Source organism: Meleagris gallopavo, chromosome 30 (assembly GCF_000146605.3).
Source record: "Meleagris gallopavo isolate NT-WF06-2002-E0010 breed Aviagen turkey brand Nicholas breeding stock chromosome 30, Turkey_5.1, whole genome shotgun sequence".
Classification (NCBI taxonomy): Eukaryota; Metazoa; Chordata; class Aves; order Galliformes; family Phasianidae; genus Meleagris; species Meleagris gallopavo.
In genome coordinates, this window is record NC_015040.2 from 2,207,883 (window position 1) to 2,216,282 (window position 8,400).

The 8,400-nt window shown below is 48.8% G+C and overlaps 1 long non-coding RNA gene across 1 annotated transcript; it reads right to left on the minus strand.

Annotated features, from left to right (window-relative positions):
* Positions 1-1,664: 1,664 nt before the first annotated feature.
* LOC109363720 lies at positions 1,665-8,381 on the minus strand. The gene is made up of 2 exons (XR_004162113.1): positions 7,518-8,381; positions 1,665-3,445 (listed from the first exon to the last, which is right to left on the minus strand). It is a non-coding gene; the product is annotated as an uncharacterized LOC109363720 (long non-coding RNA).
* Positions 8,382-8,400: the final 19 nt, after the last annotated feature.

Genomic DNA, 8,400 nt, shown 5'->3' on the forward strand with positions numbered 1-8,400 from the left:
AAAAGAAAGAAAAAACCACCCTCCATTACTGGAAGCCTGAGTCAGAATTACCAGAAGGAAGCTGGACGGAAGAGCTATTTTCAGTGCCAACAAATCTGGAGAGCAGGTGAAACATCTCCACCTACAAATCTGAGCTCAGTACAAAAGCTGCTTCTTAGGCAAGAAAAAAGCTCTGATGCTGCTGCAGTGGAGGGGCACACAGCTCTGTGGGAAGGGAACGGAGCTCTGGTTCTGCAATGTCTTATCTTCAAAACATGAATCCCTACTATCCAAGTGCAGCAGTGCAGCCTTGGCACACAGCTTTTCACCTCGGCTATCACAAAGGAAGGGACAGAACCCCCAGTGCTTCAGAGCACTGAGAACTAACCCCAGAGCTGAGAATGAGCTGTGAGCACTAAGCCAGGTGGGACCAGGAGCTCTGCTGGGAGGCACATCATCCTGCTCCAGGCTGAGCTCACACAGTTCCCTTCTCTACTCTTGCTCTTCCCTCTGTTTGATCTTCTCCCTTCTCTAAAAGCATTAAGATAAGAGGCATACACATCATGCAGGAGAACGCATTCAGTAAAGCCACTGACAACTGCACAAAGATTTGGATCTTACTCCACTTCTCTCTTTGCATTCTCCCTTTATGCCTGATCTTGCTGTGACTTCTGTGGGGAAGCAGCATCTGGCTGACCAGCCAACTTCCTTCAGCATAACTACGACCTCCTCTGAGCTGGGAGGAGGGGGTTCACTTTTTGGAAGTGCTCTGAATGAGTTCAATGGAGAAAAAAGGCAGCAGCATGTCACCAAAGTTCCAGCAATGATCTCTCAGAAGGAGCACTTCGCTTCCTCACTCTTACAAAGGGCTCCAAGTTCTCGTGAGAAAGCACAATGGATGACACAAACTATTTTTAAAAGGTATTTCACAACTTCATTATAAATTAAGCAAGTGTATTTTGTATGCTAACACCTGCAAATATTTAACTATGGAGCAGCTCTTCCCTCCATGCTCGCTTCAGAAACGATGCACAGAGCCAACACGTTGATATGTCTCCTCTTTATGGCAGCAGCTCTCCCTGCATGGCACACAGAGGTTGGGTTTTTAAAGAGGACAACCTGTACCTACCCAGAGCTCTTTGGGGCTCTCACTTTCTGGGATGCTTCCCACGTGTCATGGAGATGTCCCCATCACTGGGGATTGCTCCTCCTGCTCAGCACGAATCTGGGACTGAAATGCTGTCTCAGGAAACGAACTGTCAAACTGACAGCAGGGTGCAGGGCTGCTCCTTGTCCCTGGGCAAAGACCACAGGCTACAGCTGATCAGATGCACTGCATCCAAATGCATTGGGACCACATCCATCCAAGTTGGAACTGTGTAGCCTGACTGGTGCTCAGTTCTGCACTACAGCTTAACTCTGGGTATGCAAGAGCCAAAATCCCTGCAATTTCATGGAATGTTATGGTGGCAGGATGATGTAAGGAGAGATAGGGAAGGATTGTTTTAACAGCTTGTATATATTGGTGCAAGATGTCAGCCAAGCCCCAGTCTTGCACCGAGTGTTACAGAAAGGAGCCTCTCATTTAAGCACTGACTGAGGATTTTGCAACCAACCATTTGCTCACCTCACCTCTAACAAAACCAGAAAAGTATTAAAAAAAGGCAATAAATCAGCTGCCCATCATCAGTCAATCCAACAAAACATTTATCCAGCATCCTGCAAGTTAACACCTCCCATGGAAAAATGAAACTGAAATCTCCCGACTGGGCTGCACTTCACTTACATTTTGTCAGGAAACATCAGGCTTAGCAAAAATAAGTCAAAAACAAAACACAAACCACCACCTCTGTATGCAGAGAACACAGATAACACAATGTTTAAAATAGCCAGAGGTTCTTTTCAAAAGGAAGTCGTTTATAAATAGAATTCAAAGGAGTTGATTGGCCTTATCTGGATGCCAGTGCTCTGAAGGACAGCAAGGGGCACCAGAAGGGCTTCAAGGAGGATGTGGAGAGCAGCACGCAATGGGACCAGGGACTCTTTGGCCATTTCTTTGGCTCAAACAGCTCAGCCCTCCTCTTGCCCATCTCCAAGTTCAACCTGGTTCAAAGCTACCAGACCACACGTTGACTGCCAGCACAGCCGTGCACCGTTGGTCTTCAGCACGTTTATGACAGGAAGGAAGGCAGGAGTCCTCCCTGCCACCAACTGCAGGCACACTGAGGGTCAAGAGGATGCTGCAAAGGTCTACAAAGGTCATCAGATCTCATCAGGTTCAGCAAGAGCTCAGGCATCTGACGTGAGGATCTGCGTTGTCATGGCTCGCCTAAGATCTCACAAAGTCTCAGGCAGATAGGAGCTTTGATTTCCCAAACCAGGACCTCACCACCAACCCACACTTCTTCAGTGCTCAACCAGTCACTGAGACACGCTGGTATCACTTCAGAGCAGAACTGCTGCCAAGTCTCTTACTGCCAGGCTCAGACACACAGGCAGCTTTCATCGTGGAAATACAGAGTCTGACACATCACTAACAGCAAAATGCAGCCTCTAAAAACACAACTAAATCTCAAAATGCAACAGTGACTAAAGCACAAGTGTGTTAGACTGCACTCTGGAGCATTCACTTTCATTTTTTTCCCCTACCATCTCTGTGAGATAATGATCCACAAAAGGAACCTGCTGCAGGGCTGGATATTCACCATAACAGCTGAGATAGCAGGTGTGCATGGTATCGGTTCCACCAACAACCACAGCTGGAGACTGCTAGAAGGGACTGATATCAGGTTGTGCAACAGTGAGTAAGCAGTCCCAGCAGATGGGGGAAAACAGACAGCAGAAATCTGGTAAAAATGCACAGAACTGCATGTTGCTCTCAGACTGCCAAGAAATCACGTGCCCAGGAAAACTCAGGGATGTGAAAACTTACAGGGATTTGGACTCACAAAGCAAACACAAACGATCAGCCTTAAATTGAAACAGTTTGGGTTTTAGTCATCATTAGTAAAACATTTGCCATGGAAAATAAACATACGGTGGATGTTGCTGGGGACAGTTAATGATCTACGTCACAGTGTTTTTCCTCAAGTCCGTCTCTTCAGTGCTCCTGAGCTCCTGTTGCAGGCCATCCTGCACATGCTGAGTGTTTCAGGGATGCCCCTCCTGCCATCAACATCAACACACTGCAACTTCAGCCCTGTAGGGAGTTGTGTTTCCTAATTCCGTGGGGCAAACACCGTGGGATGAAGCCTGAGATATTCAGTGTCTGATGGGGAGGATGGGAGAGAAGCAGCCGTACCTCTGTTGGGTTCTGCTGTGACGTGTTTACATCCCATATGGTTGGCACGTGGTTCAGGCTGTCAGCAGGCAAGTAGTCCTTTGCATCCACGATGTCAGAGAGGGAATCCGTAGGAGATGAGAAGAGAGAGTTATTGTTGGAGAGCTCATCGAGGTATGAAGAGTCCTGAAATGAAAGAAATGACCACAGTTGGAGGAGGTGGGAGAGGAGCAGAGAGTTCCCTTCTCACATCTGCTCATCCAGGAAGCTTTAATTTTTTGCTCTTAACCAAGCACTCAGTTGCTTTGCACTCCACAAACTCAGATATTAACTTGTCAATGAAGACGTGTTCTTAGCAGCTGGTTTAAAATTGTGGTTTCTTGATAGAGTAGGAAGCACTGATTGGGCAGCAGTGTTGGAAAATGTTCAAAACTCAGACTGTGCACACTTGCACATACAGAGTATTCACCAAGGTGTCAGACACCACACTTCTGGGTTTGATTAGAATGGCCCCTGGGGGGTGAAAACTTTTCAGTTTGACACACGAAAGACTCAAGTGTTCCAACCATCCAACAGAGAACCAGCTAGAGCCCATAATGACAGAGCTGTTTAATTGCAGCTCATAACACAGCAGTACCCAGAGGCTTCGGAAAAAATGACAGCCCCTGATGGGAGGCTGTGTACAAAGCAGGCTGCCTGGAGTGGGGACACCTGCATCTGTACCCAGATAAACTGCAGCAAATCCACTCTTCCTGGGACATGCCTCGACCTGGGCAAGAAGTGAACGTGCTTCAGTGATGAGGATCAGGCTCTGCCCTTGCACATTTTCTGGTGCTAGTACCATGAGGGCTTACACTTGTTTTATTTTGTGCTGACCCAGTGATGATGTCAGTTTGAGTCATATGGACTCCAGATCACAAAGTGCCCAATCATTAATTCCTTATTTGGTTTTTCAAATGCCAAATGACAAGAACTGATAGCCAAAAACCTGTTTGCAACCCTGGTGCAGATCACTGCACCTCTCCTGACCTCATCACACCAACCCAGCTCTCCTCCACGCTCGTGGCTGTCAGGCAAAGCCCTGGTGACTGGAAAAAGGGAAACATATTCAAGAAAGGGAGGAAGGAGGACCTGAAGAACTCCGGTGAGCCTCACCTCCGTGCCTGGGAAGATCATGGAACAGATCCTCTTGGAGGACTTACTAAGGCACATGCACAATGTGGAGGTGATTTGAGCCAAGCAGCACGGCTTCAGCAAGGGAAGGTCGTGCCTGATGCATCTGGTGGCTTTCTGTGATGCAGTGACAGCATCGGTGGGCAAAGGAAGGGCACCTGGTGTCATCTACCCGGACCTGTGCAAGGGCTTAGACACAGTCCCCCACCACATCCTTATCTCTAACGCGGAGAGATATGGATTTGAAGGGTGGACTATACGGTGGATGAGGAGTCGGTTGGATGGTTGTAGAAGCTGTGGATGCCCCACCTCTGGAGGCACTCAGGGCCAGGCTGGTTGGGATCCTGAGCAGCCTGACCTAGCGGATAGCAACCCTGCCATGGCAGGGGGTTGAACTAAACGATCTTTAAGGTCCCTTCCAACCTATGTGATTCTGTGATTCAATGATTCGGTGAGATACTACCTCAGCTGGCAGAGAGGTTTGTCTGCAGCTCAATGAAGAGCGATGCACTTTGAAACCACATCAGAGCACAAAGTCTCTTGCTGGGGATGTGGCTGCACCCCAGAGGGACACACGGACAGACCCACAGGTCCTTCCTCCCACCCCACCGTGTTCTGCCAACTCACATCAGCCCTGCAGCTCTTCCCAGGGGCTGGGACTGCCAGCACACAGCTGGCTCAAGCTCCGCGCTACGTCAGATAACAAAATCAGTGTGATGATAGTGCAGCACGGCTGCCAGGAGAGCCGCAGCATCAGACAGGAGGAGAAATCACTGCTCATTTCCAGTTAAAGGCCAATTCCGTACTACAAAGCAGAAAGGCAGCCAACAATTTTAAAAGTCACTTCGCCCCGCCTGACAAAACCAGGAACAGCTGAGCCTGCCTGTATTATTCCTACGGGCTCCTGGCCAATAGCTGGGCCAGGCTCCCTCCCGACTGCTATCAGAAGTTGCCTTTTTGCAGCACTCACAACCAACAGGACGTGTCCTTCCCCGCCTTACCACCCATGTCCTGCTTGGCCCTGGAGAAGACAGCGACTGCTTTGAAGCCACAGCTGCCTCCCAAGCAACCTTCAGCCTCTCACCATACACCCCGTATGCGTAAGATTCAGACTGTGACAGTGAGATTTACTTTGTTCCATTAACTTCACTGCCTGTTAGGGTCTTGAAAAGAGGAAGGTGCCCAGCTGGAACATTAAAAGGTGTGCAGAAGCCCAGCCAGCTCACTGCCTGCCCAGCGTGAGCCCCGAGGCTGCTGCACCCTGAAATAAGGAATTCAGCCCTGAAATCCGAGGGAGAATGGACAGTATCAGGTCTGGAAATGACTTCAGCTGGTCCATCCTCTCGCAGCATTAGAAGGCATTAGTCACAAAGTCCCCTGGTCTGCCTTACCTAGCTGTGCGTTCCAGAGAGCACAGGCACAGCCCCAACAAACGGCACCGTGTAACTACAGAATGCTCTGTAATTATTTCATATAAAGCCATACTGATAACTACAATACCTATCATTATCAACCCTGCTTTGACTAGTTACTCCACTAGTTTATATGGAGCGTTACCTAAACCTCTGGGCCCTGAAGCCGAGGAAGAAACGTGCCCTGATCCAACAGCAGATGGAAGAGCACCAATTGGGATAGTGCCACCAGCACCAAAAACCAGAGGAGGATATTATGGGGAGAACAGGGGCCCAAGAGCCCCCAGAGGACGGATTACTGCATTTTGAAGGAGTTATTTTGTCTCTGTTTAAGATCGATCAGTAAGAACTTGGTGCGACTCTCGTTGGAAATAGGAGGATTTTACACTGGTTAGAGGAGGACGGAGGCTGCACTTGTGAAAATAGTTCAGAAGGAGCTGCTCGTGTCAGGGATGCAGCAAACAGGAGCACACCATAAAACAGGGAAAGGGTGATTCCTTGACAGCGGGGTGAGCACTCGATGGAGAGTTTTATAAGGGCTTAAGTGCGGCCAACACGGAGGTACAGCTGCTGGGCATTGGTCTTAGCTGCATTTTTTCACACTGAAGATCAAGTAAAATCAATGTACCAGCATGGGAGATAGATGAACAGAATTCACCGTCTGATCTCTGTATCAGAAGATGCTCGAGTGAGCAGTTTGATAAATCAATGACAGCACTCACGTGCAGGACTTTGAAACTAAGCACACAGGGATCTACTCCGGCGCACAGCATTTCTATCATCATCCCACCCCAGGGCTGTGAAAAGCCAAGAACAAACTCCCACAAAAGACCAGAGAAAAGCAGGGTAAGAAAGCAACGCAGACGTTGACCTCTTTCTCCTCACCCGTAGCTCCTTCGACCAAAGCAAAGTCTTTGTTAAAAATACTGGAAGAGCAGGTGAAGCCTAAATCCAGAAGCAGCATGCGTCCAAAAATAAGTGCAGCCATGAAGATGTCGGTATATAAACGATTTATTTGCTCACAATCCAGACGCAGAGGAAACAAACATCCTTTTGGCACAGCACACTGTAGGGACTTCAGAAAAGCCCCACATATGCGCAGGCAGATGGACATACACGAACCCTGTGGTGCTGCCAGGTAAGAGAGGTGTGTTTTCCCAGCAGTCACAACGCCGGAGCTGTTTCAGGTAAGACGGAATAAGGAAACTAACAGCTGCAATGTAAGCCATCGATTGCTCGAAGGAAATCTTTTCACTGCCAAAACCCAAAGTCTTTCTAAAAACAGAGCAATAAACTCGCAGTCTCAAGGGTTCTGTGCTCTGCTTTGCAAGCACTTCCCTTGCGTTTCTGGTTTAAAAATCAAACCCCCCTGAAAGCCATTGCAGCTCCAGAAACACAGATCAGTTCTGTGCACAGCTCCTTTTCCTCCCTGCTTTGCAGTAACCACGCTCACACCGATGGGAGCAGGGTGCAGGAACACGGGTCTGCACTGCACAAAATCATCTGCAGTGGGAACTGCTGCAGCGCTTTGCTGTCCTGCTCCCCTAAAGCCCCCCCCCCACCCCCTGCAGCACAGACAGGAACACCCGAGCCCGGAGGAAAGGCTGAAGTTCCCCCCTCGCAAACAACAGCGACTCCAAGGAAGAGAAAAGAACATAAAAACCAAGCGTTACCTTGAAGAGAGACGGGAACTTCAGCCAGAACTGCATTTGGGACATTTTAAAGCAGCATTCAGTTTGCTGAGAGCAGAGCAGGATGCAGACCAGGCAGGAAGGTGAACTTCTCAATATATACCGGAGAAAGATCTTCATTCATGACAGCAACAGCAGCAAGAGAGCTCACCAAGGCTTTTTTTGGACACGCAGAAGAAAGGAGTGAAAATGGAGGAAAAAAGGAGAGCCATGCAGCGCGCCTGTCCTGAGCCCGGCGAGATTTGCATATAGTGTTTAGTCATGAAGGAGAGTGCTCTTACTTCCTCTAAGTACGAGGGCTGACTTTCAGGAAATGATGCCTGCTTGGTAAGTCAGTGAAATTACTGGCAGTGCGAGGAGAATTACTGTATGTGGTGTAATTCAACCACAGATAGGCTGTAAACAAAGCTGCGCCGCACGGCTGCGGGGACCCGGCCCAGGGCTGGGGCTCCTGCCCACCACCCCCCCAGTGCTGGGGGGCTCAGGTGATGTAACCAGACCCAAAAGGGAACCAACAGGACTCTTTTTCTTCTTCCTTTTTAAGAGCCACATGCTTTCTTTTGTCTCCAAGATCTGCCCCACCCCACGCATTGCAATTAAACATAAAAAGGAGCAGCTTTGCTGTTCTCGCTCGTTGTTCTTTTTCTGCATCCAGGAACACTGGGCTTCTTTTTCTTTTTTCTAAAGGCTTCCCCTGTTAACTTTATTTTTTATAACAGAATAAAGCAGCGTTTCTGGTGAGGAAGTTAAGAAGACATAGGAAAGGGCATCTGAAAGGGACTCAGTCATTGTGAGTTTAAGGGGAGGCTGTCCCAAAGCAGGCAGAGGGCAAAGGAGTGACTTGGACAGAGTGCTGCCCTGCAAA